We start from the raw sequence: 7,542 nt of genomic DNA on the forward strand, positions 1-7,542 counted from the left end.
TCATGTCAGAATTTGTGGAGGAATAAATGTCATATGTGCTCATTCCATTTATGCCCCATGCTCACTCTTCATCCTTGTCTCACTTCCCCTCAGACATTTTTTTTTTTTTTTGCCTAGGGATTTAGAACATGGCAGACATGAGTGGAGCTAGTTGTAACTAAAGTGGTTGAAAGTATGCTTGAGGTTCTTTTCCACCTCTCTTTTCTAATTATATAAACAAACATACACTGAAATTTAGGAGTCACTAAATATGTTGAATGTCTTCACTTTATTTAAAAGTATAGTAGCAAACACAGTATGTCATGATTGAAGGCACTCTAATACAGTTAAATACACGGTATTCAAAATGCTAAAAGAAAAGATCACACCAAAAATGTAATGTCTACATCCCTTAGAGATTTATGTAGATAGCTCATTTCAGCAATTCCATTATTTCCTGTGCTAGAGAAGAGTTTCAAAATCTCACTAAAACTTCAGAGTTTCTTATAACTGATTGATTTAATACAGTCTTTCTTAAGATTCCACACCTAGATTTAACTTTCCCTCATATTTCCACAATTCTTTTAAATTCTCATCTATAGTTCTGAGGCTCTGCAATTTCTTCCTGTCCTTCTAATACCCTAATTTGTCTTTCAGTCTGATAGCCACACTCAGCCACCATGGGAACTGCTCCTTTCCTCTAGATAAACTATGTAAGTATTCTCAGTACAAAGTAGATTTCAAACTCAGGATTTATAATTGTGTTACTTTTACTATTTTGGGTCCATGGTTTAAATCCTTTCTGAAAATAGTAATTCCCTACCATCTCTTTCTGTGCTACTGATTCCATCTCCTTCTGTCCCCTCTGGGATCATTTTCTATTAATCATCCTCTGCTCCCAACACCCCTTCAGTCTTTTGTACAGTGATTCTCTTTCTCCATTACTACAAACAAACTGAACACTTTTATTCGAATAGTGTTTACTTCAAACCTGCCCCCAGAAATTAATCTACATTGTCGTCACTCATTTTTTTTCTTATATGTTTAAAGTATTAGTATTTTTCTTAAATAACTACACTTTGCTTCTTATTATCATGAGGATTCAACACAACTACTCTTTTGATTCAGTCCTTGCAACTGTCAAAATAACATTTCAGTGTTTCTCTTCATTTCTCATCCATTTCCAACTTGGGCATATCAAACATGATTTCTGGGAAAATGCTCCTCTGACTTTATTAAGAATTGCTAACCCTATTTTTCTATATGCTTTGAGTGCTTTCTATATGCTACACACTGGCCTAAGGACTTCACACATATTCACTTGGATAGTGAGCCATTAACTACCCCTTTTTCACAGATGAAGAAACTGAGACAAAGAGGTTAATGATCTCTCCAAGAGCACACGGTGGCAGGACTCGAACTCCGGCAGCCTGGTTCCAGAGACCACTCTACATCTGTTTTTGATGTTAGCTTCTGAGCTGTCTTCCATTGGCCACTCTTTTGCTATCTTTATATGTATATTAGAGGATATGTAATAGACATTATACAATTACAAGTTATTCATCAATGCATCATTGTAAGAATTTAGTTACTATAAAAATATATAGAATGAAAAATGAAAGTCTTCTATTATCTCTCTACCCCAATTCTAATTCCATCCCTACAGGAAACAGTTTGTTGCGTGTTCTTCCAGATTTCGATCCATGCATTTACTTATAAAGATAGACATGAATATTTACTAGTTTTAAAAAAGTATTTGCAAAAATGAGACTATACTATATGTTTTCCCACAAGTTAGCATTTTTCACTTAATAATGTACTTGGGAATTAGGGAGACTGAGCTTTTTATTTCAGAAAATACAGATCTGCATCATTCTAGTTAATAACAACATAACATTCCATAAGGTGGAAATATGATATTGACTGACTTTCAGGTTGTTTCCTATTTTTATTATTATAGAACATGATACAATTAGTATTCCTGTATGAATATCTTTGTAAACATGTAAACAAGTCTTCCTATAAAACAAATTTCTATAGGTTGAATTGTCAGGTCAAAGGATATGGTCACTTGAAATGTTAAGTACTGACAAATTTTTTTTCCAAAAAGACTGCATTATTCAAATTCCATCAATAATGTATCAGAAATTTCATTTTTTTATTGCTTTCCATCACTTGATGTTATCGGAAATAAATTTTGCCCATCAAATGGGAAAGTTGTTTCATTTCCTTATTTTATTGTGTAATTCCTTAATTTAAGCATATCTGTGCCTTTTCATATCATTAGTCCATTAAATAATTATATCTTTTGTAATTTCCTTATAAATTTATAGGAGGTAGTTAAAATGATTAATTCTTATTGTTTTTGTTATATTTAGTATAACTATCTTATCCTATTTTGTTAGTTTTTATTTTCTTTTTCTCTTTTTTATAGAGTTAATATTCCCACTAGCTCCTTGATTTAAAGGTTAATTATTTTGTTATTAAAATACTTTGTTTGCTAATAAAGACATTAAAGCTTCTGAATTTTCCTTTCAATTCTGTTGTCCAGATTTGGTATATAACCCCTTCTCATTGCTACTTACTTCTGAATGTTATATATTTTCCATTTTAATTTCCTCTTTCACCTCAGAGTTACTTAGAAGGGTGTTTACATATTTTTCCAAGAGGGTATATAAAACAATTGCATATAAACTATATATACTTGTTTTACATACATGGACACATGTTTATTTATAGCTTACTCATGACTTGGTTATAATTCTTTGGGGGGGCTTTCTAAAATTAGTTTTATGCTGCTTAAGTTACATGTTAATTTGATTTTTTGTTTTTGTAACAGTAATCAGATTCTGAATGTGTCTTCTCAGAATATTTACTAATCAAAGTCAGCAGTATGTGTGACAAACTGATTGAGAGAGGCTTAGCAAGGAGGGCAGTGGGCCGTGGTATACCTCCTTATTTGACTCCAAAGAAGATCACTTAAAAATACCTTCCCCCCCTTAAGAAAACCACTCTTACTAATAATCATAAAATAAAAAGAATATATTTCATGCATAGTCACATATATTTTTCACTTTGATAAAATTTGCACTTACAAAAACTGCTACACATCTTTGCATACTTCTTCCATGTTAAGCAAAATTAAAAACTCCATGTGTTCACACAGAATGACAGATCGAGGTAACTCTATTTGTTTCTTTGTCTTTACGACCATTGCACTATCACTGTTTATTCTGAGTCTACTCTTTGAAGGCAGGGATATGTGGTACCTTAGGGGATGAAGATACCAACAGCACTGGAAACAAGACAAAAATCTGCAACCTTTTGGAAATTACTCTCCAAACAAATGCATGTAGCTGAATCCACATCTACATAGGAGGTAACTATTAACTTTTAAGGAGAATATAGCATTTCTTTAGAGGATAAGTAATAAAATTCTACTAATTTGAAGCTTATATATAAATTATAAATCTCAGCCATAATTGTTTAGAACATACACGTAATAATTTTGGGGAAGCAAATGTTATCACTAACACTGTTTAGAATTGCAGTAGCATGGTAATAATAAAAAGCAGACCCACTCTAAATGGGTTTTATTACTGTTTTGAATTCTCTACAGACACCATACCCCTTATTTCCCACATCTGTAGAGATCCACTTACTCCCCCTGCCAGCCTTTGCTATACTACTCAGGGGAAGGAGAGACACAAACACAAAAACAATAAAATAACAACAAGGAACTGAAGATTGATGAAGGCTTTTCAATACAGTCTCCTGTACCAGTCTGCTTTGAAAGAAGGTAAAAGGTGCAAAAATCTATGCTGTACTCTTTACAATATTATAGTACATTTCAGAAAAATTTGACAGATTACAAAAATACCATAAACCACACCTACTTGAAAGTTCAAGTTAAACAACCAGTTAATTATAAATACCAATCTATAATTCAGCTTAAGAAATTATATTTGAAAGGAAATATGTTAGCATGTAATTCTACAGAAATAAAATTTTCTCCTAGACTCATTACTAGGATGTTTAATGTGTTTTGAATAGAATATCTATTTCTAATATTCCCCTTTGGTGAGGAGATAATATAGAAACCTTGAAAAAGCCTATGTCTTAAAGACCTTAAAATAAGGACTGGTAAAATTCACCTAATTTTATTCTTTGCCTCCAAGGTTCTTGGAAATTTTTTTTTAATTAGAGAAAGAAATATCTCCTGAACAGAACCTGCATTCTGCACCCAAAAGTAAAAATAAGAATTGAGTATTCTTAGAGGGTGTGGGGATTTTGAAGGGGTAGAAATAAGCAGGAATCGGGGAGTCAGAGGTGATGCCCCTTTGGCTTTGACGACTAACTGGTTTCCATCTTCCACATCCTGTAATACTTATTCACTCTGTTCTTTATTGTATAGGTGCCTGAAGTTCATAATATGAGGTTTTCATGTGACAATTGCATGATGATTGGAAAGCCATTATATCTTTCTTTACTCATTATTTTTAATTCTGCAGTTGAATCGTTCAAAGGTCTTAGTCAGTCTGCAACCTCCATTAGGGGCATTTAATACGTTATACAGTAAAATGTGGAACACTTATAAGACCTCAGTTAGGATAGAAGAACATTTCTGTCACTGCACTATCACTGGCAACATTACAAGCCATGATGAGTTCTATAAAGTCACTATCATGTCTTCCTGTGGCAAATTTAGTTAGATGCCTATGGTAAGGTCCTTACCATACCTTGTGTATCAAAGACTTATCTCTCTCTCATAATATACCTGTACTCTGAAAACTATAAGTCACTGATCAATGAAATTGAAGACAACACAAATAAATGAAAGAACATACTGTGCTCATGGATCAAAAGGATTAATATTGTTAAAATGTCCATACTACCCAAAGTTATCTACAGATTTAATATAACCCATATCAAAATACCAATGACATTTTTTACAAAACTAGAATAAATACTACTAAAATTTATATGGAACCACAAAATAACCCAAATTGCCAAAACATTATAGGTGTTATTCTCCCTAATTTCAAACTAAGCTCTAGTAATAAAAACAGCATGGTACCGGCACAAAAACAGACACATAGATCAATGGAACAGAACAGAGAGCCTGGGAATAAACCCACATGTATATGGTCAGTTAATCTACAAGGAAGATAAGTGTATACAATGGTAAACGACAGTCTCTTCAGAAGATGGTGTTGGGAAAACTGGATAGGTACATGCAAAACTGAAACTGTAGCACTTTCTTCTGCTATATATAAAAATAAACTCAAAATGGACTAACGTTTAAAATGTAAGACCTGAAACCGTAAAACTTCTGGGTAGTAAACTCTTTGATATTGGTCTTAGTAATTTTCCTTTTGGACATGTCTCCCTGAGCAATGGCAACAAAAGAAAAAATAAACAAATTTGATTACATGCAACTAAAAAGCTTTTGCACAGCAAAGAAAACCATCAACAAAATGATTACTATTATTTTTTGTTGTTGTTGGATCCTTGGTGGGATCATTTGATTTAGAGACTCATGGCTTTTAGTTCTGGGAAATTTTCTATTATTTTTTGATTACTTCTTTACCTCCCTTTCCCCTATTTCTTCTGCAACTTGTATTAGATTGATTTTATTTTTAAATCTATTTTATTTTCTTTATTTTTGTATTCTGGTTCTACTTTCTGGATCATTTTAAATATTTATTTCCTAATACCTCTATTGATTTTTTTTCATATTTTAATCAGCAAATTTTAATTTTTTAGAGTCCTTTTGTTCTTTAATTGGTCCTTTTTCAGAGAAACCGAATTTTCTATTATGGATGCAATAACATTTCTTACTACTCTTGGCAATATTGTTTATATTCAGTAATTCCTTTTGTAGCAGTAGCCTCGCATAAACTCCCACCCTTTTTTAAAATAACAACTACCCTGAGTTATAATCAAAAATCACAAAATTCACCACTCTAAAGCATACGATTCAACAATTTTTAGTATGTTCACAGAGTTGTGAAACCAATTCCACTATCTAATTTTAGGACATTTCATCACCCCAAAAGAAACTTCATACCCATTAGCAGAAAAATCCCCATTTCCTTCTGCCTTCAGCCCCTGAAAACCACTTATTTATTTTTTATGTATGAAATTGCTTATTCCGGATATTTTGGTTAATGGACTCATACAATATGTGGTCTCTTGTGACTGGCTTCTTTCACTTAGCATAATGTTTTCAATGTCTCTCTTCATTGTTGTATGTGTCCGTACTTCATTTACTTTTATGGCTGAATAATATTCCATTCTATAAATGTACCACAATTTGTTTATATATTCACCAGTCGATATACATGTGGGTTGTTTTCACTTTTTAGCTATTATGAGACAAGCAGCTATGAACAAACATGCACAAATTTTGGAGGGACATATATTTTCAAGTCTCCAGGGTATATATCTAGGAGTGGAATTTCTGGGTCATATGGTAACTCTAAGTTTAACATGTTTAGGAATGACAAAATGTTTTCTGTAGTGGCTGAAAAACCATTTTACATTCAAACCAGTAATATACACCATATTAAAATTGGGTTGTTTACATTTTAATGGTTGATTTATACAAACTCCCCATAGGTTGTGAATACTAAACTCTTATTAGGTACATGGTTCCCAATATTTTCTACCATTCTGTAAATTGTCTTTTCACATTCTTGGTAGTGTTCTCTGAGGTACAATTTTTGTTGTTGTTGTTGTTTTGATTAAATCCAATTTATCTAGTTTTTATTTGATTACTTTATATGTGTTTTGCATTTCATATCTAAGAAACAATTGCCTAATCTAAGATCACTAAGACATATATCTGTTTTCTTCTAAGAGTTCTATTGTTTTAGCTTATATATTTATGTCCTTGATCTATTTTGAGTTAATATTTTTATATGGTGAGAGGTAGGGGTCCTAATTCATTATTTTTCATGTATATCCAGTTTCCCCAACAAATTCATTGAAAATACTATTCTTCCCCTCTTTGAATTGTCTTGGCACTCTTGTCTAATATCAATTGGCCATAAATACATGATTTTATTTCTGGAATCTTATTCTATTCCACTGATCTGTGATTATTCTTATGCCAGAATGACACAATATTATAGTGAGTTTTGAATTGGGAAGTGTGAGCACTCCAATTTTGTTCTTTTGTAAATATTGTTTTGGCTATTATGGACCCCCTGCATTTTCATATGAATTTTAAGACCAGCTTGTCAATTTCTACAAAATATGGCTACAAGAATTTAGCTGGAGATTGCACTGACTCTGTAGATCAATTTATAGATGGGAAAACTTAATATTGTTAAGGTGGCAACAATCAATAAAGATGAGTGGTCTTTCCAATTAAGTCTTTCTTAATTTCTTTCCACAATATTTTGTAGTTTTCAGTGTATGTCTTGAACTTATTCTGTCAAATTGATTTCTAAGTGTTTTATTCTTCGTGTTGCTGTGGTAAAAAGAATTGCTTAATTTCAATTTTAGAACTTTTATTGAATAAGCAACACAATGTCAAACATCATTTTGCAAATATTA

The 7,542-nt window shown here is 32.1% G+C and overlaps 1 long non-coding RNA gene across 1 annotated transcript; it reads left to right on the forward strand.

The window, feature by feature from the left end:
* The first annotated feature begins 634 nt into the window (after positions 1-634).
* LOC118655708 lies at positions 635-2,195 on the forward strand. The gene is made up of 2 exons (XR_004967355.1): positions 635-692; positions 1,337-2,195. It is a non-coding gene; the product is annotated as an uncharacterized LOC118655708 (long non-coding RNA).
* The last annotated feature ends 5,347 nt before the right edge of the window (positions 2,196-7,542 follow it).

The sequence above is a fragment of the Myotis myotis genome, unplaced genomic scaffold (assembly GCF_014108235.1).
Source record: "Myotis myotis isolate mMyoMyo1 unplaced genomic scaffold, mMyoMyo1.p scaffold_m19_p_5, whole genome shotgun sequence".
NCBI classification, from domain to species: Eukaryota; Metazoa; Chordata; class Mammalia; order Chiroptera; family Vespertilionidae; genus Myotis; species Myotis myotis.